The sequence below is a fragment of the Dermacentor albipictus genome, chromosome 1, assembly GCF_038994185.2.
Source record: "Dermacentor albipictus isolate Rhodes 1998 colony chromosome 1, USDA_Dalb.pri_finalv2, whole genome shotgun sequence".
Taxonomy (NCBI): Eukaryota; Metazoa; Arthropoda; class Arachnida; order Ixodida; family Ixodidae; genus Dermacentor; species Dermacentor albipictus.
The window spans coordinates 19,540,907-19,564,834 of NC_091821.1; the positions used below are offsets into that span (position 1 = coordinate 19,540,907).

Below are 23,928 nucleotides of genomic sequence, written 5' to 3' on the forward strand. Positions count from 1 at the left end.
CCGCGGGAACGACGTATTTTTGTGCTTCTCACGCTTCGGCGTGGCGCAGAACAACGAGCGACCCTCGATCGGCACCGATAATTCCCGGAACGGCAACCCTCCAACGCCGTCGTTTGGGCTTCGGAATGTGTGTGCCTTTGTGTCTGTAAACTGATCTGCAGAGCAGCGGCGAGTTGGTGATGAGTAAACGAACAGTCGCCGCGTCGTATGACCGGCGGATCGAGTGTATAAAAACTGTGGTTGTGCGAATGCTGAGGACACTTCTCTTGAGCAGTCATGTTAGACTGAGACACTTTTCTCAAGCAGTCATGTTAGACTGATTTAATTTCTCTAAATAAACCCTTTTTCCTCGTTCTCGATGAGAAACAGTTCTTCACTTCATCAACGATCTCAGCGTAAATAAGTTGGACGACGGCATGGGCCAGCTACCTTCGAATTCATGCCGTACTCCAATCTTGGCAAAGGACCACGGACGATGGGATTGAGCCCCCAATCCTGACAATACGTGACAACCTCAGTTCCGAATTATTATTTTTTTCTTGGTACGCAGTTCTCGGCCGAATGTTGTTTTATTTATTTATTCAGTATATTCTATAGCGCCAATATGGAATTGCAGCAGACGGGGAAAACGCAAGTTGTGCGAATTTGTCTGATCATCATATAAATGATTATACAAGGACTCCAAAGAAGTAACAGTTTAAAGGCAATATTAAAAGAAAGATCATACGGTATATAGTCCATAATGTTCTAGAACAGAGAATACATTCTGTCCTGTAAGATTAACTGCAGCATACGATAGCAAGGGAAACAAGGCGGTATCTAATTAACGATCTCGTGCAACATGACACCCTTTCAATGGGCACTGTGACTGGAAATACATACCCATAACTGAAGTGTGCCTACGTGTAAGCGGCACGCAATGACGCCTTGAGTCATTTAAATTCACATTCCGTTTTATTGTACATAATCCAGGTCTATCTGAATGTTTCAAGTATCGAACTATTTACAGCACAGTAAATTAGGCAACCATCCACGTGCAATCTTACCTTGCAGGTTAAGGCTCGAACAATGTCACGATTAATAAGGGCTCTGAAGCAGAATCCTGTGGGATACCAGAAGTTACCTTCAGACATTCATTGTACCCGTTATATGACGTCTCTTAGCAGCCTGTTTTTCAAATAGTCACAAATACAGTTAATGATTTGCGTGGTGCAGGCCAAGAAAACTTATGCGACAGGAGCGCATTGTCTTAAAGGACTTGTATTCGCAGCGCTCTCGGAGTGTGTCTAATTTTGTAAAACCCTGGCACCACGCGTCGCTTATTTCGCGCTTCGTTGCTGTCATGCGTGTTTCACCAGCAGCGTAACGTAGACCTGTAAGCCCGTTCACAAGGTTCGAGCCTGAGGCATTTTTAGGTCAGCACACTCACTCACAGTCACTATAGCACTCGTTTCACAACGGTGAGTGTGTGTGTGACGAACTGCGCAAGTATACGCACGTGAGTATGAAAGGACGTGAGTACGAGGAAGAGGGGGAATAGAAAGAGAGTGAATTAACACAGTGTCTACGCACTTCAAGAGCTGCGCCAACCGCTTTCTGCGCCAGCAACGGATGTGACCACAGTCCGAGTATCTTTGACTCGAAAAATGGTACCAAGTCCAGCCGGTTCAAAGTTGTCTGCACAGAGAGAGGGCCCCGTTGGACGTCGTACCGTAGACAGGTACACAACAGGTGCTCGATGGTTTCCTCGCACTTACCAGAGCTGCACCTCGGGGTGTCGGCCATTGCTGCACGGTATAGGGTATGCATTGGTAAGCATCACTCCAAGCCATAAGCTGTGCAGCAATGTATCTTCGCAGCGAGAAAGGCTGGATGTCGCTTGTAGCCGCAGCGAATCGAGGAGGTAATGGAACGCGAGTAACCGGGGAGGTAATGGAACAAAGCAGGTCATTGCAAATGACATTTTCAACAAAAGTAATCTGAAAATTTTGTATGAAAGCACCTTCTCGCGCAGAAAACCTCCATCTCCTGCAGGGTGTAGAGCCTACATGTTGTTGTTGTTGTCCTGAGTGGCTGTGGCACATACCCACAGTGGGGGTATGAATCGGGTGGTTAAATTAGGTGTATATAAAAAAAAAACAATGGAGCTAACAATTTGAACGTTGGAGCTTAAAAAGTAAACTTTTTTGTGTGTGGAAAAAAAGAATTAGAAAAAAAACAGTAAATAAAAAATGTAATAATAGATTATAAATAAAAGAAAGCTATGGTGGGGAGGGAGGACGATCAGTCTAACATGGCAATCGATTGGTTTCAATGGGGTAATTTTGATTTGCCAAGCAAAAATTTCTGTGACTGAACCCAATAACGGAACCCGCCGCGGTTGCTTAGTGGCTATGGTGTTGGGCTGCTGAGCACGAGGTCGTGGGATCGAATCCCGGCCACGGCGACCGCATCTCGATGGGGGCGAAATGCGAAAACAACCGTGTACTTAGATTTAGGTGCACGTTAAAGATCCCCAGGTGGTCGAAATTTCCGGAGTCCTCCACTACGGCGTGCCTCATAATCAGAAAGTGGTTTTGGCATGTTAAACCCCGTAATTAAAAAAAATTAAATTAGCCCAATAACGGAGGCTCCAAAAGATAGGATAACAGGTAATGATACATTTAGGCCAATATTGCGAAGCGGCATTTCGAGTAGTCGTTTTTTTATAACAGAAAAACGCCTACAAGACAACAAGATATGGTCTACTGTCTCCGCTTCGCCACAGGATGAGCATAGGACCAGACCTGTGTAGATAGAAGTTCAACGTAGGTATATACGGCAGCGCAGCCTCGTGATGTTTTCGTTCCTCTGCACAAGTGGCACGTGTGCCGGTGGCTGACGCTCGTCGTCTTCGTTACGACAGGTCGTCGACTATCATCAGGGTTTTATTCCAACTTATTATTCTGATCTTTGATTGGACGTGCTTTTTCATGTGTAGTTATACTTATTATATTTTGTCTATTACAAGCTAGCTTCGCCAACATAACTGCAGCACAAGTCGAATACAGCACTGTAGTGGGCCTGGGAGATCTGGGGTGCGCATAATTCGGACATATCGGAGAACTATATCTAGAGGGACGAGTTATGCGGGCCGTTCTGTAACCGTTTTAATAATAATGCTGTTAATGCTCTAAAACGTAATTGTACACTTGTCATTAATACACTAAAAACGGTCCGTATACTAGCGACGGGTGTGCGCGCTGTTCGGGAATATGTGAACAAACCAAGTAGCTCGATTTTAGTGGTAACAATGGCGTTGATATTAGTAGCATTTAGTTGCTGAAAACTAAGAGCCACGACAAATGGCGGTAACGTGAAATGCGTTCTCTCAGTTTCTTTTTTCCCGTAAGCATGTGAGCGCATTTTCCGGCAAACGCCGTGCGTGAGTTGCCTCTGCGAAGATGAAGGCGACGAGGTGCGGCACGCGCCAAGCATGCGAGCACCAGGACCCACGAGCGTCGGCCACAGCGCCACCATTGCCCGTTCGACCGCCCGTCGTCGCGGCGGACGGTATGCGCGGGTGGTTTGCAAGACGGCGTGCGGCATCAGCAATGTGTGGGTTTGCAATCTCGAGTGCGAATTCCAAACCATCCGAAAAATGGTCCAGAAGTACAAGTACATTGCCATGGACACGGAGTTCCCGGGTGTGGTAGCCCAGCCCGTCGGGGAGTTCCGCAGCGCAACCGAGTACCACTACCAAACGCTGCGCTGCAACGTCGATGTTCTCAAGGTCATCCAGCTGGGCCTCACCTTTTTCGACGAAGACGGCAACACCCCGCCAAATTGCTCTACGTGGCAGTTTAATTTCAAGTTCAGTCTCGCAGAAGACACCTACGCGCAGGACTCGATCGACCTGCTGACGCACTCGGGGATACAATTCAGCAAGCACAACAGCGAAGGCATCGACCCGTACGAATTCGCCCAGCTTCTCACGACGTCGGGAATGGTCCTTTCCGACGAGGTCACATGGCTCGCTTTTCACAGCTGCTACGACTTCGCTTACATGATGAAGCTGCTGACGGGTGACAACCTACCTGCGTGCGACGTCGAGTTCTTCGAGCTCCTGGAAATATACTTCCCGGCCATCTACGACCTCAAGTACCTCATGAAGGATTGCAGAAACCTACGAGGAGGTCTGCAAAGACTGGCCGAGCAGCTGCAGGTTGAACGAGTCGGGCGACAACACCAAGCGGGCAGCGACAGCTTGCTGACGGGCATGGCGTTCTTCAAGATGCGAGAAGTGTACTTCCAAGGCTACATCGACCAAGCCAAGTACTGCGGCCACTTGTTCGGCCTAACCAAGCCGGAAATTGTCCACCCGCAGCCCGACGAAGAGGCCCAGAACAACGTGCCCGTGGCTTTTGCGGTGGCTTCCAGCGTCTCCCAGCAAGATTGCAGCCTGGCGTGTCGACGGACTATGCCGCATCCGCTTGCCAACACTGGTCCCGGCGTCGCCCACGCCACTTCCGTCTTGGCCTCTCGTTGGACTGCGCCGCTGCCGTTTGCCAACTCTGCTCCCACTGCCGCCCGCCCCGTTTCCAACTGGGCGACTCGGCGGACTGTGCCGCGGCCGTTTACTTGCTCTGGTCCCAGAGCCGCCCACCCCGCTTCCAGCTTTCCGCCAGGACGGAACGTCCCGCCGCCGTTTCTCGACAACAGTCTAGGTGCCTCCAACCATGCTTTCAGCTCGACGCGGTCTGTGGCGCTGCCGATAGCCGACACTGGTCCCCGCGCCACTCACCCCGCTTTCAGCTTGGCCTCTGGGCGGACTGGGCCGCTGCCGTTTGCAGACGCGGGTCCCGGCGCACCCAACCCCGCTTTCAGCTTGGCTTCTGGGCGGACTGTGTCGAACAGTGGTTCCAACGCCGCCCGCCCCGCTTCCAGCATGACATCTGGCCGGACTGTGCCGTTTGGCGACACCGGGCTTGCTGCGCCTCTCCAAGGCACCGTATTCGGTGTGCAGACGTGGAACGCCTGATCAGGACTTCTGGTGTGCGCTGCCCTCGCTCATGCTCATCCGCCTCCAGATCATCTACCCCTGCTGTTCATCCGTCAGCGCGCCTAGTTGACGAATTCATGCCATCTTTTCTGTGGCTTTACATACTCCCCTTTTAGCCCCACACTCATTCGACTAAAAATTGTTTTTTCTTCGCGTCGCAATTGTCATCGTGTCCTTTGTTCTGATGGGAAATTCGGGTTAACAGCTTGTATCCTCTATATTGTCAGTGACAGGTTAAGCCTACTCAGCCAACAAGAGTGTGCAGCTCCTGCTCTCTGTCGTCTGCGCTCCCAGAAGATCCTTGCACGTCGCACAGGCCCGTAGGGGAGACGCCCCAGCGGTTCAGCAACAACGAACGCGCCACCGTCACGGACAAAGCGCACGCAAGTACAAACAACCCAGATCGGCAAGGGCAAGGAAGACGGCGCACAGCACGAACACCTCGGGGAAATTCTGGCGAGGGATTGGTAGGGGCGTCAAGTGAGACGGTGCTCTAATAAAAGAGGCGGATTTTATTAATCCTTTAGCAGTCAGGTTTGCGCTTCGTAGCTTACGAACATACCTACTTTAGGCTTCAAGGCACGGCAGCGCCTGAGAGCACAAGCGAACAGCAAGGACAAGGACGGCACGGAAAGGAAAAACGGATAACGGTGATTCGCTGGCGCAAGCGTGCAGGTTCCTTTCTTTCAAAAGACACTTTACCACTGCATCCTTGACCTGTCAATGTCTGTAGGTAAATGTATGCTTACGTACGCGAAGGGCAAGCAGCGTGCCTCGATAGCTCGGTTATGACTTGTTTTTCTGCTGAGCCCGAGGTCGCGGCTTCTATTCCTGGCCGTGCCTGCCGCATTCCAACAGACGCGATGCGGAAACGCTTCTGCAATGGCCCTTAATTCAGTGCACATTGAAAGAAACCCAGATGAACAAAATTTATTCGGAGCCCTTCTTTACAAGGTATCTCATAGCCGTCCAGTGTTGCTTTGGGAACACGGTGGCTAGAGATGATCTCTGGAGCATGTTTGCAGTGCAGCGTGTCAATGAGAAACGCGAATCTGGTACGAGTAAATTGCAGTACGACGCGTTGTCGTTTTATCCCTGCTCTCTGCGTCCTGTAAAAGCCGATGACACAAGCGGCCAGGGTAAGGCGCTGTTGTTGTTGTGACCGTCGTTTTTATTTTGAACTTCGTCTTTTGTTTCCTCGATTTTCATCCACCTCTTGTTCCAGAATACTCCCTCGTCGCCATTTCACATGTTTCTCGGCTTTTGTCCTTGCCATCTCCCGGGGTAATATGGAAGAATATTCATTACGGCCGTCCCACTATGTCAAGCCAAGAACGAATCGCCAGTTTTATTTTAAGGACTTCGTCTTCATTTGCCCGATTTTCCTCCACCTCTTCCCCCCATGAATATCCCACATCGCCACTTCACACTTGTATTCCTTATGGTAGTGACTACAGTGACGGGGCCCGGCACATTAACATCTGCACTACAGTGACGGGGCCCGGTACTTCAACATCCACACTACGGTGACGGGGCCCGTCGCTTTAACAACAACACTACACCGACGGGGCCATCACTATAAAGATGTCGGTATTGGGGGCGAGGACCATAGAGTTTCCTACAAAATTCTTTTAGGAAACTCTATGGCGAGGACGACTTACGGAGTCGTCATCTGTCGGAAGCGCCTCACATGCGTCGGCGTTAAATAAAGGCTAAATAAACATACTACGCGGCAGCCCTCCTGAACAATGTTGCAAGTACTCTCGAAATGGCAGTATTTTACCTTTGCACAGAATGGTTTACAAACGCTATCTCTTTGCCTACTACGTACAGTAAGCTGGGACACTGACAGCGGTCGCCGCAAGCGATTCCACCGAACCGGTTTGCGTGAAACGTAAGCAATCGCTGAGAAAACTATGTCGAATATGTTCTTATAGTGAGATGGCTGTCTGTGTAACTAAATATAGCATAACAGAATGAAGCTGCAATGCAGAGATCGCACGGGTTCGCGGTGACCGACTTCGCGTCTGCATGCATGTCGATCGCTTTCGCTCCGAGCACATTTTCGCACCGTGCCGTGAGCTTTATGCCGCAGCATATGAACATTTGACAGCACGCAAGCAACCATTGCTGCATGGACACTATCGGAGCTGTTCAAAAATAATTTCGTTATAGCTAGGGTCTTCGACGCCTACAGCGACTTGTGATATGTTCCGTCGCGATGATTCAGTCTTAATTTTCTTTTTCTTTTCTTCTTAAGCCTTGGAACCTTCAATATCATTATTTCTCAAATTTCATCGAACTGCATGTTTATCGGTCTTGTAAGCGATCAATTACCCGCTGCTTCTTTTTCCTAATTCAGTAGAATATTCATTGTCTGGTGCTACACAAGCAGGAACATGTGCCGTGCCTTTTTTAATGTGTTTTTACCGTTCCCCTTCCATTAGAGTGAACTTTCTTTCTTTATTATAATCATCATAGGTGTTACAGTGCATACGCAAAAGATTGTACATTCATGGACAAGTACCCGTTGCGGTCGTTCGATCCGTATGTGTGCAATCAATGTATTCCATTACTGCACGGAAGTTGCTGACATCGTGAAAATTCACGTGGTGTTGTGGACAGTACTGGAATAAAATACCGTGGTCCGTGAAGCGCTTGGCATCCCCATAGGCGCCAGCACCGAGAAGCTCATGCAGCTGGGAGTTCACAACACCTTCGATGAGGTTGGGTCACAGAAGTTATAGTCCAGGTTGTCAGGCTCGCTTCCTCGCCTGCGGGGAGGCGGATCCTGGAGGCGCTGGACTTTAACCCGTCAGGGAAAGGCGGTGGGTGCTCGACGCGTGGTCGCGGGAGGCCGTCACGGTCTCGCCGTTCCCGCGCAACGTGCACGCGCAACGCAATGTAGGCACACGCCGGGCCCGAGCGGCCGCACTTCTCGGATCCGTCGCCGACGATCCACGATCGGTCGCGTTCGTCGACGTCGCCCAATACGGTTCGCCCGACCGGTTTGCGGCGGCCGTGGTGGATCTCAGGGGGCAACCTAACGCCGCGTCCGTGAGGGGGCAGGTGTCCGGATTGCGGAGATCCACTTGCACTTTAGAACACATGCTCTGGCGGTGTCCCTCGTTACGGGACCACGGTCATCTCACCACGGAAGAAGAGTGGGAGGAGGCGGTCAGGCACGGCCTGCCCGTCCCAACGTCGGAACGGCTCGCGGCGGCCCCCTTCCTCTTAAGGGGGGTTTCGGAGTCGCTCCTCAGGACCTTAATAAAATTCACTGCCTGCCGTGAAGTGCTCGAAGTTGTTCGCATAGAATGTTTGAAAGAAGTGCGGCCATTGACGTCGCTACAGTGTTGATGTAAAGTGCCGGTCCCGTCTGTGGTCAAGGAGACGGGCCCCGTCACTGCAGGGCTGAGGTTAAAGGGCCGGGCCCCGTCACTGTAGTGTATATGTTAAAGTGCCGGGCCCTGTCACTGTAGTGCATATGTTAAAGTACCGGGCCCCGTCACTGTAGTACAGATGTTAAAGTGCCGGGCCCCGTCACTGTAGTCACTACCATTCCTTATTGCATTTTTGGGCTTCGATAATATCTTATAACAAACACCAACTACAAGGCGCAATCATTTTGTCCTCCGTAGCTCTATTGCGACACTGAATTATCAGTTCAGTGTCTGTTCTCGATTCCTGAAGCTGGCTGACACACGAACAGAAATATTCGAAATACTCGACAAACGGTATATGCAGCAAGGTGGCGATCGCACCGCCGTTTCTTACTTGTCTCTGCTTGTGCTGTGGGGAACCCTTTTCGCTGCTTGGTAGGGCTACAGGGCCATCCGACAATTTTCCGATGAAATGCGGGATATTTTGTCCTGCCTTGGTACATTTTAATGAACTCGGAAGTAAACTCAAAGAAACTCGGGAAGCGCACAAAATCTGGCTAATCGCACCCGATAAAACTAAGATTACGACGCTCAACCCATATGTACGATATGTATCGTACATGCTTTTGGTTGACCGACTCGGGGAATTGGCAGGATAATGGGGGAGTACAATCCTCGTGTATAAGTTCGTCCAACCATGAGTGACGCTTATCTCTGCTGTACAGCTGTACAGCTTTGGGCGAGGAATGCAAGTGCAACACAGACACTGAGCTCTGAGTTCTCTATTCATACACTTGTAAAAAACGCAAAGATTTTCTTATCAGACAACCGCTGCACCGATTCCTAGTGAACTCAGTCGCACTGAAGATAGGAGGCTAAATTCTACAGACTTTAGGCAGCAGAATTTCGATTTATGACCCACAGTCTTTACAAAAATTGTCGAAATTCGGTAAGTTAAACAGTATAAGTACAAAGTTTACAATTCGATAACACCACAACAAATTCATCGTACGTTTCTGTAAACTAAATCTGTTAGCGCATCTTAAGCGGATAAGTGATGATGAATCAACTTTTAGATTACATGAGGTCATTACAATGTCTACGAGGCTTTTGCAAAAGTCCCACTCACAAAGTAATGGTATTATTCCGAGTAGCTATAGCACACGTATTTTGTCCCCTTGAGTTGCGAGATAGGTACATTTTACAGAATAGTGATACTGTGTTACAGAGCTCTAAATATGTTGGTTTACGTTTCTTTTAGTTTGCAATTTCATTTTTTTCAGACATTGATGGCCATAATAAACTATCTCTTCCCTACAGTCGACAGATTTCAATATTTTCTTTCAAGTGCAACATGCCTAATAAAGTTCTGCGCAGCGGATGGAGACCAAAGGATTTCTCTGTTCCCATGCACTTAGAGAGGAGCTCTTAAGGCAAAGCTTTCTCATAAAGGGAAGCTGAAGTGCACGACCTCCGATTTCACTACTAATTCGTTTATGAGGCAGCTGCCATCGACTTCAGGAAGGATTGCAGTCCTCCGGGCAGTCTTTAATGCGATTAGCTTAGTCCTCATCAAGCGAGCGTTCCGAGACGCCTACCGCCAGAGAAATACTACAGCGCAAAACTAAACCTTGCTATCACCTGCAATAATTCGCCTTCGGGCGAAACTGACAGTTCTTTGCAATTATTTAATGGCTGCAGTGGTTTGTTTCGACAGCCTGGTATTTTGTATCATGTAGTTAAGCACTTCAACGAGAAGTTGGTGCGTAGCATGAACTTTTCTACAGGGCGTACGGTCAAGGTGAATGCGGCGTACGGTAATGTAGGATTTTTTTTCAGCCTCTGCTTAGGTTTCTTTCTATTTCAAGGTGATTGGCAACACTGCTTCAGCGCCACTGGGCCTGGAGGAGAGGGAATGTTTGATGAATTGGGCGAGTGCTAGCGGCGACCCGCATGGCTGACTGTTTCAGCTTGTAATATGATCTATCTAAGTGCCTCTACTAAGGAGTGTACTTTGGCAGACTATTCACTAATTTAAAAACTTATTCCTCGCCTGCATTCAAGCAGCCTCGGTATTTTTTTCTTCTTTAAGCCAGCCTGTGTCGATATGTTTTGACAGTTGGCATTGACACCGCCTGTATTCGTCCTTCGCACAGCAGTCGCAAAACTCGCGGTATAAACAAGACCAAGAACTCTCAAGAGCGAATTTTTACGATTAAAGTCGACCAGCAAAACTTAGTCGCATTACACCGCCCCTTGTTCGCCGCGATATACTGCACACGCGTCAGCCATGGCGAAAGCGTGACGAATAATTACGTCGTCACTACCAAATATATATTCAGGTTAACGCAGATCTTGCAGTTCGTTGAATCCATTAGAGGTTGCTATATGAGGCTAAATTCAATTATATTGGACCTCTCATACAGCGAATAACACTTATTGCGCTACGACATAGTTTCTTGTAAGTGAGTTCGACTTTATATGGCTAATTTCTGCATCAGCTCTTGGTGTTTCCGGCCGAAACCTCGCGGCATAGGTGTTATCTGTAATTTCTGTATGGTAGCATTCTTTTTTGGAGCTCCTTATATTTGAAGTAATTAGCTGTGATTCAGTTACAGCCGTTACTGCACAATAAACATCTCGATTCAACATTACTCACTGCTTGACGAGAGTGGGCGGTTGAGTCTGTAGGTCCTGCAGTGCTATGACTAAAATGGCGAAAAACACAAGGACAAAGAGGCGAAGCAGGGCACTACAGATCATCAACTATGCTGCAGTGTCACGAACCATAGCTGGAAATTCCGTTTTACTTAGAATTATTGACTGCTCGCAAAGCATGGATCCAGTGGGGCTAAATCGGTAAAATATTATCTTGGTCACTAGCAGATGCATCGTACCTTCATGTGGCGACTGATCACTACTAGAGTTGAATGCATCGCCAGGACCATAACATCAACAGTCATTTGATTCTCCTCCGCCAAAGTCAGTCACGTATCAAATATATGCCAAAAAAAGAAAGGATTAACGAGGTGTCGGCGCCTAAAAAGACAAGGTCGACGTATACGTTGGTTCAAATGTTTCGATAATTAAATGCTAACTATATCTTTCCATTCTGCCTTTTTCATGTCCCTGATTTGTTACGCATCTTATTCGTATCGCATTTCACGCGCAGTTACGTCGACCTTATGTTCTTGTCGAGACTTGGTTTACCCTCTTTTCTTTTATTTTTTTTTTAAACCAGTGTTGTTGCAGTTTCAAATATAGTGGCGCTAATTATGCCCGAACTGTTGATTTTACCTACTCTGTGAATAATTCTCGCTTCTTGTGGGCACCGCTAAAACCACTTTTCAGACACCATTGCCTCGCGCGCACCCTGGGGTCGGTCTCAGACGGTCAATTTCGGACAATTGACCGTCTGACCCAATTGACTGGTTGAACAAAACTGCTTGAGCTGATAGGCTGGTTAAGAAAAACCGCTCCAATCATCCATCGCGCTATTTACCACGTCACGTTACAGTATCGCTGAAAATGATCATCCGAGAATACGTCCACTCTTTGGTCTAACCAGGCTCCTCCATTTCCCAAAAGTGTGCCGTTTGGCGGCTTTGCCTCAACGTGTCTGTGTCTGCGGCGGTGCACCCTTTACAGGGGCATAATGCAATGTGGCGCTAATTTTGCCCGTACCGTTCGTTTTACTTACTCCGCGACTAACTGTCGCTTCTTGTTGGCTGAAGCCACCTTTCAGACATAGTTAGTTACCTCGCATGAAACGTGGGGACGTATTTGTGGACGGTCACTTTGGGAGATATCACTTCCAGTGCACGTTGATTGGCTGGTTGAGTGGTAAATGTGGCGCGACGTTGGCTGCCCTCCACATGTTGCTAGAACGTCGTAAATTAGAAAGTAAAAAAAAAAAATCGCTTACCACACATGTCAACAACTTCCACTACATCTAACAATGTTCTTATGCAGTGACCCGCTCTTTGACAGACCTTTTTAAAATAATGTTCGTGTACTACATGTTATACATGCAAGCGATCCGTACCAAGGCGTCTTATCAGAGACTGCTGCTGCGTAAGTAGTATTTAGAGCACGTGCTTCCCGGCCCTTGCTCTAAAAAGGCCTGGGTGAGGCATTAGTGCCACTTGCACTTTCCTACGTTTTTATCTTATGATCACTTCGTAACATATAATTTATGGCCATAGCACACCTCACCAAATCCCTTACTCGGCACGATGGTGTGAGTTTCGTCGACGCCGCCGAGTATCCCCACGGTACCCGCTTTGCAGCCGTCACCACGCGTGAAGGCTCTCTCCACCATGCTATCAGCCTAGTAACCCCACACGCTGAGGAAGCTGAAGAAGTGGCCATCGCGCTAGCCACACTAGACCCAACATGCCATACCATCGTCTCTGACTCCCGCTCCGCCGTTATCAACTATATCAACGGCCGCACTTCACACCAAGCCTTGCGCATCTTGCAACAAGCGCTCCGCTCAACCGACCACTAGGTTACACTCGTCTGGTTCCCGGCTCATGTAGGCACCGTCCACCCGCACCTCCCCAACCTCAACGAGGTTACCCACTCCCTAGCGCGAGGCCTAGTTAACCGCGCGGGAGAAGGGGAGGCTGCCCCCACCGGTAGGGATCGCCTGACACGCTACAATGATCTTGTGAAGTCCTTCTACTTAGAGCGTAGAACCTTCCCCGGCACACACAACAAACTATCCCGAGCGCAGGCTACAACTTTCCGCCTGCTACAAACCAATACTTACCCCTCGTTACAACTTTACAACAAGATCTACCCAGACATTTACCCCAGTCCCACGTGCCATATCTGCAAGACACAGTCAGCCACGCTTCCACACATGCTTTGGGACTGTACACACCCATACCCCGACACTAACCCCACGACCCTCTCGTCGAGATGGCACGCTGCCCTGCGTAGCCCCAACCTTGACGACCAACTCTGGGCGACCCAGCAGGCCTGCGAGGCGGCGAAGAGGCAACACCTCGACGTCCCCACGTGGGAGGCCTAGGCCCAGCCACCATCTCTTGCTGGTTTCAATAAAGTTTATTCAGTCATAGCACACCTCACTTGTCATATTTTTAGTACATACATATTTTACTCATTCATGCAATGACTGATTTTAGGCCCGTTTACAGCCATGTTACATCCTTACATCATGCACCATTGTGAACTGATTGTACCGTGTGTTTGGCGCTCTTTGGCCAGAATTGGCCGTTGCGCCACGAAAAAAAAGAACATTAATCAATCATGGCTGGTTGAGCTGATAGGCTGGTTAAGCAAAACCACTCGAATCATCCAATACGCCATGTACTACGCCACGCAAAAGTGATAGTGTTGCCGAAAGTTATCGCCAGAGAATACGTCTCCTATTTAGTCAAAGCAAACTCACCCAGTTTTCCAAAACTGTGCCGTACGGTGGCTTTGCCTCAACATGTCTATATCTACGGCGGTGCACCCTCTACAGGGAAATAAGGCAATTCCCATATCGAAAAATGCGCTCTCGCGGACGCGCGAGAACACGCGAAAACGTCTCGCAGAGCCCGCAGCAAACGCTTCGCAGCTTTAGAAAAGCTGCGGGCGCACGCAAGAGACCGTGCGTACTCCTGCGTACTGCGCATGCACGCTGTCGCCTCCACGTGTTTCTTGCGTACGCAGAACTGTTGCAGTCGCCCAACTAAAACTATAGCTTTAGAATAGGGGCCCCAAACGTTTTGGGGCCCCAAAGAAATAGCGCCGAAGCCACTGCGCATGCGCGAGACTCAAACTGCGTTTGGAGGGAGGGGGACAGCTTGGAGTCCGCCAACAAGTCTGTACTTTGTACGGCCGCGCGCGGTGGCGCGCGCCGTATCTTGAAAATTATCTGCAGACGGCTCATACCTTTTTGCACACGGTGTGCTCGCCGCTTTTCCGTTGAAGCGGTAGACTGCACGAAGGCCACTTTGCCGCAGCTGCTGGCGCGCTCGCTCACGCCAGCGTTTTGACAGCGAGTGCCCGCACTTATCGAGTGTGATGTGTTCATATTTGCTTGTGCGCGCTGACACCATATGCTTGTTAATCCAGTTAGTAAGCGAATGTTTCCAAGTGCATACGGCCAATAAAACTAATATCCTTATTTCGTTTAGTTGTGTACTAATTTGCTATCCCAATCGAATTACTTCGCCTTGCGGGCGAAACTGCGACTTTTTAGTGACAGATGGGGAGGTTACGCGAGCAACAGGCTAGGAATGCTACTATAGGTTTATATATAACAAGAGGTGAAAGGACGAGAGAAAAGGAGGGGGGGGGGTGGCAGGACTCGCATAAAAACTCGGCAAGGGGCAGCAGTGATCAGCCAGAAATGAAAAAGAAGTTGAAAGTGGAGCTTTATGGCACCATCAATAAACAAACGGTTACCGATCCCTGTGGTATCGCCAAAGGGACAGAGATGGGGAAGATTTTGCTGAGCAGAGCGGGATTGATCGCGTGACTTCCAACATTAGGCGCGCATTAAGCCACCAGTCTAAAGTCACTGGAACTTTACACCAGTCCTACCAGTCTTCTCAGCTGGTCATCACACCCGCGATAGATCACATGATCACAAGGGAGCAGCACTTGCCCCGCCACTGTTAAATATAGGGCGGCAATTGAAGTATGCCCTGTGCCCCTCAACTTTTGAAAGCAGGCAATTTTCATCTGCACAGAGGCTAAATTTCCTTTACGAATATAGCGCCTACAAAACATATCCCTTTCTTTATTTCGTATCCCCTGCTTGGCCACCCAGGGTTGTCTTTCATGCCCAGCCGCGACGCTCTGTAGCGGGCGACGCGCGGGATGCGCTATACACGCCCGCACTGTGGAGAAGGCTGGCGCCGGGCAGTTCCAACTGGAAGAAGGTTTAGCTTGCGCTCCTTGGATCATGCCGAGTTTTTTGGGATCGCCTAGCCATAGTTGAAAACACAAAATCAGCTTGCTATATTTAATTTAAGATAGAGGGGAAGCAAAAATAAAATATTTTAATCACCCGTACCCAACAATTATGTGTCTTACGGCACGAAATTGCTTAAGGCTTGCGTTGGAACTTGTTAAAATACAGCACTGCAGAATTAAGAGACACAGGGAGAGGACAATTGCGTGCAGAAACGCCGAAGCACAAAGAACTATGTGCAGTGCGTAAAACATAGGAAAATCAAGAAGGTAAAACAAAAGAACTTGTCACAAAAGTATGACAAACATGAAAGCATAAATGCTGCTTGACACTTGCCACTTTATCAGCACTTTGCCTATGCTCTGCTCATTTGAGCCAACTACTCTACATCTACGCATGCTCCATATCTTGCTGGCTGCCCAGAAAAGACAATTGCCTGTCAGTGAGCGCAATTGATGGTGAACTTGCACATACTCTGCCATGTCTTCCTGAGTGCATACTGCTTACTTATACAATAATTATTTTGAGCCTGTCACTACTGTATGCCACCACTGTTGTGTCCTTAAAATTCGTGGTACATTTACACATTGAGCAGTGGAGAGCGAGGTTTCCCTCTATTGCCACTCTTACAGAAGTTGAAATATCAAATACCGAACTATTGAATTTTTGTCCATAAATTATTGAAATACCTCTGCAGTCTCACTCTCTCATCGCCATCAAAAACTAATAAAAATATTACAGGTCTGAGTATCGAATTTAATTGTGTAATCACAACGTATCTTGGATAAGCTAGTGAAGATGACCTTGCCAAATGTTCAGAGCCATTACTGTACCATTACAACAGTGACAAACTTATCCGGTCGCATGTGCCACTTATGATGTCATTTTTGGGTTATTTCTACATAAGTTACACAAGCACGTTTTCTTTACAACGAAGCTGTTAATGCAACTAGTGGTGCTTGAAAATGTTATGTGCCAGTTTTCTGAGTTTTATGACAGAACTAAAACACTCCCAAAGTTTATGATGTAATAGTTATGCGGAAGCCCGCAAGGTGGAAAGAATTAATTAATGAAGAGAAATGAGACATCCACCAAAACGTAGCAAATTGCTACAAGGGAAACCCATATGGGTTCCTCAAAAGTAAAGCCTCGCAGTTGAAGAAAAATTCGTCCTGGTCCAGGACTTGAACCTGGGACCACCGCCTTTCCGGGGCAGCCGCTCTACCATCTGAGCTAACCAGGCGGCTAGCAGATGGCAGGGCGAAGTCGAATTCATCAACAACTCAAAGCAAAGGCAAGAGTTTGACGTAATAGTTCTGTGGAAACCCGCAAGGTGGGAAGAATTAATTAAGAAAGGGAAATGAGACATCCACCCAAATGTAGCAAATTGCAATAAAGGAAACCCATACAGGTTCCTCGAAAGTAAAACCTCGCAGTTGAAGAAAAATTCATTCTGGTCCGGGACTCGAACCCGGGACCACCACCTTTCCCGCCTTTCCTGGGCAGCCGCTCCGTTAATTTTGGTTGTTTGATGAGGCGAGTCTTGACGCTTTTTCCTAGTGTGAGCGAAACAATAAAGTGGTCGCTGCCTAGATTTTGCCCTGTGCTTTTTCACGTTACTGTTCCCGCCATATGGCTTATCGTGAGGTCGGGTGCTGTGTCCCTGGTTATACTGTTGCCTGTGCGCGTAGGGACGCATGGGTCAGTATGTAGAGTAAGCCCTAGCGTTTGTATATCTATTTGTCTACCGTTGGGGTCTCTGTATGTATATCCCCATTCCTCTTGAGGCGCGTTGAAGTCTCCCATAATGATGAAAGGTCTCCCATCTGTGGCTTTGAGTGCTTTGCGGAATAAAGTAATGAATCTAATTTTCTTTTGCTTGGGTGTGCACACATTCAGCAGGAATCTGCTATCTCTATTTTTCTTCCCTGTGATAATCTCAACGAGAACAGCCTCTGCCTCGCTTGGGGAGACATCATGGACAATGGCTGCAATGTTTCGCTTTACGAAGATGCCGACTCGGCATTTATCCACCTTGCCGCTGTCAAAGCTTTGGTAACCCGATAATCTAACAGGGGCCCTTCCCGTTTTCTGCACGACTATGGCTGCGGGTGCTTCCTGTTGCAGCTCGAGGTATTGTTGCAGCAACGCTCTTTTCCTCTGGTTCCCCCTACAATTCCGCTGCCAAAATGTGGAGGCATTTTCTTTACCCGAATGTTTATCCATTTCTATTAAGAATCGCTTCTATTGCACCGATTTTCTCGCGCCTGTAATAGCGCAATTGCTCCTCCATTCTCTAGCTGTCCTGCTTTCATGGTTTTGTTCTCCTTGTCCATTTTCATCAACCACGTTTCAATTTTCTTTTGCCAGCTCGCAAGCGGGTCGGTCTCCCCCGCCTTACGTTTGGAAGGAGGTTGTCTCGTAAAATCAACATTCATATCCTCTTCCTCCTGACCAGATGTAGCTGGCACAGGAGCAGGAGGAGTGATGTGGGTGTTGCATTTTTTGGGAGCCTCTGAAGGTACCTTCTCTGTTTTTAGCGCGTTCAGCTGATTTTGGGTTTCCCTCAGCAATCGTTCTAACCTCATGTTTGCTTTCTTCTGCTCCTCTATTTCTTTTTTAAGTAAGCTAATCTCATCTTTTTCGGCCTGGGAGCCCGTGCTACCAAAGCTTACCAAGTGGGTATTTTCTTGTTTCTTCTTTTCTCCCCACGGGTCCTTGGGGTCCCTGGGCGGCAAGCCTGGTCCCCGGCCCTGGTTAGCAGGTCCCCTGCCCTGGTCAGCAGGCCACTTGGCTGGAGTCTGCTGGCGGCCTCCTCCGGACCACGAACTGGACCTTCTTCCGGGTCTCGAGCTAGATCTCGCTCTCGACTGCTGCCCCGCCTTGTCTCTGGTAGCATCCCTTGCTCTGCCTCGGTGCTCCTTTCTAGGTGCCGAGGTGGTGGCCTGGGGCTTGCACCTGGAGCTTCTCTTGTTCCATCTTCTCCCATAATTTTTTCTTGATGATGTACGGCATGCGATATATCTCCCGGCACTTGTCGCCTAGGAGTTGGGCTTCCTTGCATAGCAAGCATCGAGGCTCGCAGCTGTGATTTGGTTCGGGGTTTTCGGCTTCGCACCCCTAACATCTGACATCGTCGGGGTTCGGGCAAACATCTGCCCGATGTCCAAGTTTTCCGCAGGTGATGCATACTTCATATTTTTTCTTGTATAGGTAGCAGCGTGTGGGGACGCATTGGAGGTAAACTTCCATCGGCACTTTCCAGTCTTCAAACAGGATCAATACAGATTTGGATTTCGCCCCAAGTCTTCTGACTCCAATGATCGATGGGTTTTTCTTATTTCTTCTAAGTGCATCAAGAATTTCATCGTGAGTTGCATCCAGTGGGACGTCGTGGATCACTCCTTTCCCTCCGCATCCCGGCATGGCAATATACGCCTTCGTCTCGACCATTGATCCACCGACCTATTGTCATCAGCAATGGCTCATACCCCACAAGTAAGCAAAAAAAGAATTATGTGTTACAGGAGTGTAACATGCTGCCGAACTTTTCTTTATAACAAACACACTACAAAAGCCCATGATATGCTGCGATGTCATGCATGTCCATAACAGTTGCAGCACACCACCTTTGCAATATAAATCTGGCATCCCTGAGCCGTATGGGGTATCTGTAGTATGTTTCAAGTTATCATCAGCCTGTTTGTTTAGGTCCACTACAGAACGAAGGCCTCTCCCTTTGACCTCCGATTACTCCTGTCCTGCGCCAAGTGATTCCAACTTGCACCTGCAAATTTCCTAATCTCATCACCCCACCTAGTTTTCTCCTGTCCTCGACTGCGCTTCCCTTCGCTTGGCACCCATTCTGTAACTGTAATCGTACACCAGTTATCTATCTTACACATTACATGGCCTGTCCAGCTCCATTTTTTTCTATTAATGTCAATTAGAATATCGGCTATCCCCGTTTGCTCTCTGATCCACACTGCTCTCTTCTTGTCTCTTAACTTTGCACATAAAATTCTTCGTTCCATCCCTCTTTGCGCGGTCCTTAACTTGTTCTCATGCTTCTTTGTCAACCTCCAAGTTTCTGCCCCATTTGTTAGCACAGGTGGAATGTGGTGATTGTACACTTTTCTTTTCAATAATAGTGGTAAGCTCCCAGTCAGGATTAGGCAGTGCATGCCATATGCACTCTAAGCCATTTTTTTCATGTATATTTTCTTTTAATGATCAGGTTCCCCTGTGAGTAATTGACCTAGATAAACATACTCCTTTACAGACTCTAGAGGCTGACAGGCAATCTTGAAGTCTTGTTCCCTTGCCAGGCTATCGAACATTATTTTTGTCTTCTGCATATTAATCTTCAACCCCATGGACTCTTGCACTTTCTCTGTTAAGGTCCTCAATCATCTGTTTTAATTCGTCCCCAGTGTTGCTGAACAGTACAATGTCATCTGCAAATTGAAGGTTGCCGAGGTATTCGCCACTGATCCTCACTCCTGAGCCTTCCCAGTTTAATAGCTTGAATACTTCTTCCAAGCATGCAGTGAATAGCATTGGAGAGATTGTTTCCTTGCCTGACCCCGTTCTTGATAGGTAACTTTCAACTTTTCTTGTGGAGAACCAAGGTAGCTGTGGAATCTTTTTAGATATTTCCCAAGATATTCACGTATGCCTCCTGTACTTCTTGATTACGTAATGCCTCTATGACTGCTGGTATATCTACTGAATCAGAAGCCTTTTCATAATCTATGCAAGCCATATAGAAAGGTTGATTATACTCTGCTGATTTTTCGATTACCTGATTGATGATATGGATGTGATCCATTGTAGAGTTAGAGTATCCCTTCCGGAAGCCAGCCTGTTCTCTTGGTTGACTGAAGTGTTGCCCTTATTCTATAGAGAATTATCTATTTTATACAATACTGAAAGCAAGTTAATAGGCCTATAATTTTCCGATTCTTTAAGTCTCCCTTCTTGTGGCTTAGTATAATCTTGGCATTCTTCCATTTCTCTGATATGCTTGAACTCGCGAGGCGCTGCGATAAAGGGCTGCAAGCTTTTCAAGCACGATTTAATAAATATTTCATCATCATCATCATCAGCCTGGTTGCGCCCACTGCAGGGCAAAGGCCTCTCCCATGCTTCTCCAACAACCCCGGTCATGTACTAATTGTGGCCATGCCGTGCCTGCAAACTTCTTAATCTCATCCGCCCACCTAACTTTCTGCCGCCCCCTGCTACGCTTCCCTTCCCTTGGGATCCAGTCCGTAACCCTTAATGACCATCGGTTATCTTCCCTCCTCATTACATGTCCTGCCCATGCCCATTTCTTTTTCTTGATTTCAACTAAGATGTCATTAACTCGCGTTTGTTCCCTCACCCAATCTGCTCTTTTCTTATCCCTTAACGTTACACCTATCATTCTTCTTTCCATAGCTCGTTGTGTCGTCCTCAATTTGAGTAGAACCCTTTTTGTAAGCCTCCAGGTTTCTGCCCCGTAGGTGAGTACTGGTAAGACACAGCTATTCTATACTTTTCTCTTGAGGAATAATGGCAACCTGCTGTTCATGATTTGGGAATGCCTGCCAAACGCACCCCAGCCCATTCTTATTCTTCTGATTATTTCCGTCTCATGATCCGGATCCACCGTCACTACCTGCCCTAAGTAGATGTATTCCCTTACGACTTCCAGTGCCTCGCTGCCTACTGTAAATTGCTGTTCTCTCCCGAGACTGTTAAGCATTACTTTAGTTTTCTGCAGATTAATTTTTAGACCCACTCTACTGCTTTGCCTCTCCAGGTCAGTGAGCATGCATTGCAATTGGTCCCCTGAGTTACTAAGCAAGGCAATATCATCAGCGAATCGCAAGTTACTAAGGTATTCTCCATTAACTTTTATCCCCAATTCTTCCCAATCCAGGTCTCTGAATACCTCCTGTAAACACGCTGTGAATAGCATTGGAGATATCGTATCTCCTTGCCTGACGCCTTTCTTTATTGGGATTTTGTTGCTTGCTTTATGGAGGACTACGGTGGCTGTGGAGCCGCTATAGATATCTTCCAGTATTTTTACATATGGCTCATCTACACCCTGATTCCGTAATGCCTCCATGACTGCTGAGGTTTCGATTGAATCAAACGCTTTCTCGTAATCAATGAAAGCTATATATAAGGGTTGGTTATATTCTGCACATTTCTCTATCACTTGATTGATAGTGTGAATATGGTCTATTGTTGAGTAGCCTTTACGGAATCCTGCCTGGTCCTTTGGTTGACAGAAGTCTAAGGTGTTCCCGATTCTATTTGCAATTACCTTAGTAAATACTTCGTAGGCAACGGACAGTAAGCTGATCGGTCTATAATTTTTCAAGTCTTTGGCATCCCCTTTCTTATGGATTAGGATTATGTTAGCGTTCTTCCATGATTTCAATACGCTCGAGGTCATGAGGCATTGCGTATACAGGGTGGCCAGTTTCTCTAGAACAATCTGTCCACCATCCTTCAACAAATCTGCTGTTACCTGATCCTCCCCAGCTGCCTTCCCCCTTTGCATAGCTCCTAAGGCTTTCTTTACTTCTTCTGGCGTTACCTGCGGGATTTCGAATTCCTCTAGGCTATTCTCTCTTCCACGATCGTCGTGGGTGCCACTGGTACTATATAAATCTCTGTAGAACTCCTCAGCCACTTGAACTATCTCATCCATATTAGTAACGATATTGCCGGCTTTGTCTCTCAACGCACACATCTGATTGTTGCCTATTCCTAGTTTCTTCTTCACTGTTTTTAGGCTTCTTCCGTTCCTGAGAGCCTGTTCAATTCTATCCATATTATAGTTCCTGATGTCCACTGTCTTACGCTTGTTGATCAACTTCGAAAGTTCTGCCAGTTCTATTCTAGCTGTAGGGTTAGATGCTTTCATACATTGGCGTTTCTTGATCAGATCTTTCGTCTCCTGCGATAGTTTGCTGGTATCCTGCCTAACGGAGTTACCACCGACTTCCATTGCACACTCCTTAATGATGCCCACGAGATTGTCGTTCATTGCTTCAACACTAAGGTCCTCTTCCTGAGTTAAAGCTGAATACCTGTTCTGTAGCTTGATCTGGAATTCCTCTATTTTCCCTCTTACTGCTAACTCATTAATCGGCTTCTTATGTACCAGTTTCTTCCATTCCCTCCTCAGGTCTAGGCTAATTCGAGTTCTTACCATCCTGTGGTCACTGCAGCGCACCTTGCCGAGCACGTCCACATCTTGTATGATGCCAGGGTTAGCGCAGAGTATGAAGTCTATTTCATTTCTAGTCTCGCCGTTCGGGCTCCTCCACGTCCACTTTCGGCTATCCCGCTTGCGGAAGAAGGTATTCATTATCCTCATATTATTCTGTTCCGCAAACTCTACTAATAACTCTCCCCTGCTATTCCTAGTGCCTATGCCATATTCGCCCACTGCCTTGTCTCCAGCCTGCTTCTTGCCTACCTTGGCATTAAAGTCGCCCATTAGTATGGTGTATTTAGTTTTCACTCTACCAATCGCCGATTCCACGTCTTCATAGAAGCTTTCGACTTCCTGGTCATCATGATTGGATGTAGGGGCGTAGACCTGTACAATCTTCATTTTGTACCTCTTATTAAGTTTCACAACAAGACCTGCCACCCTCTCGTTAATGCTATAGAATTCCTGTATGTTACCAGCTATATTCTTATTAACCAGGAATCCGACTCCCAGTTCTCTTCTCTCCGCTAAGCCCCGGTAGCACAGGACGTGCCCGCTATTTGGCACTGTATATGCTTCTTTTGGCCTCCTAACTTCACTGAGCCCTATTATATCCCGTTTACTGCCCTCTAATTCCTCCAATAGCACTGCTAGACTCGCCTCACTAGATAACGTTCTAGCGTTAAACGTTGCCAGGTTCATATTCCAATGGCGGCCTCTCCGGAGCCAGTGATTCTTAGCACCCTCTGCTGCGTCGCAGGTCTGACCGCTGCCGTGGTCAATTGCTTTGCAGCTGCTGGGGACTGATGGCCGGGGTTTGATTGTTGTGTTCATAGGAGGTTGTGGCCAAGTACTGCACCAGGGTGGCCAATCCTATTTATCTTTTATTAAATTGACTGTTATTCCACCTTCTCCTGCTGCTTTTCCCTGCGCCATGTCTTGCAGGGCCCTTCCAACTTCAACGCTAGTTATAGAAGGAGCCTCTGTATCCTGTCCATTACTACTTTGAATGAACATAGTGCGTCTGCTCTGGGTATTGTACTGGTCAGTAAAGAATTCTTCTGCTGCTTTTAATATGTCTTCGAAATTGCTGACGATATTACCCTGGTTATCTTTCAGTGAATACATCTTGGCTTGTCCTATGCCAAGTTTTCTTTGCAGTGATTTAATGCTGCGTCCATTTTTTACTGCTTCCTCAGTCTATGTCACGTTATAATTTCGAACATCCCTTGCTTTCTCCTTGTTTATCAGTTTTGACAGTTCCGCGAATTCTATCTGATCTCTTGAGTTGGACACTTTCATGCTTTGTCGTTTCTTTATTAGGTCCTTTGTTACTTGGGAGAGCTTGCCT

At 47.6% G+C, this 23,928-nt stretch overlaps 1 protein-coding gene and 1 pseudogene across 1 annotated transcript in view; both read left to right on the forward strand.

Moving 5' to 3' along the window:
* LOC135909971 (uncharacterized) overlaps positions 1-23,928 on the forward strand; it is a 250,532-nt gene that overhangs the window by 61,863 nt on the left and 164,741 nt on the right. The gene's annotated exons all lie outside the window — the stretch shown is intronic.
* Positions 3,501-5,567, forward strand: LOC135909970 (CCR4-NOT transcription complex subunit 7 pseudogene; annotated as a pseudogene).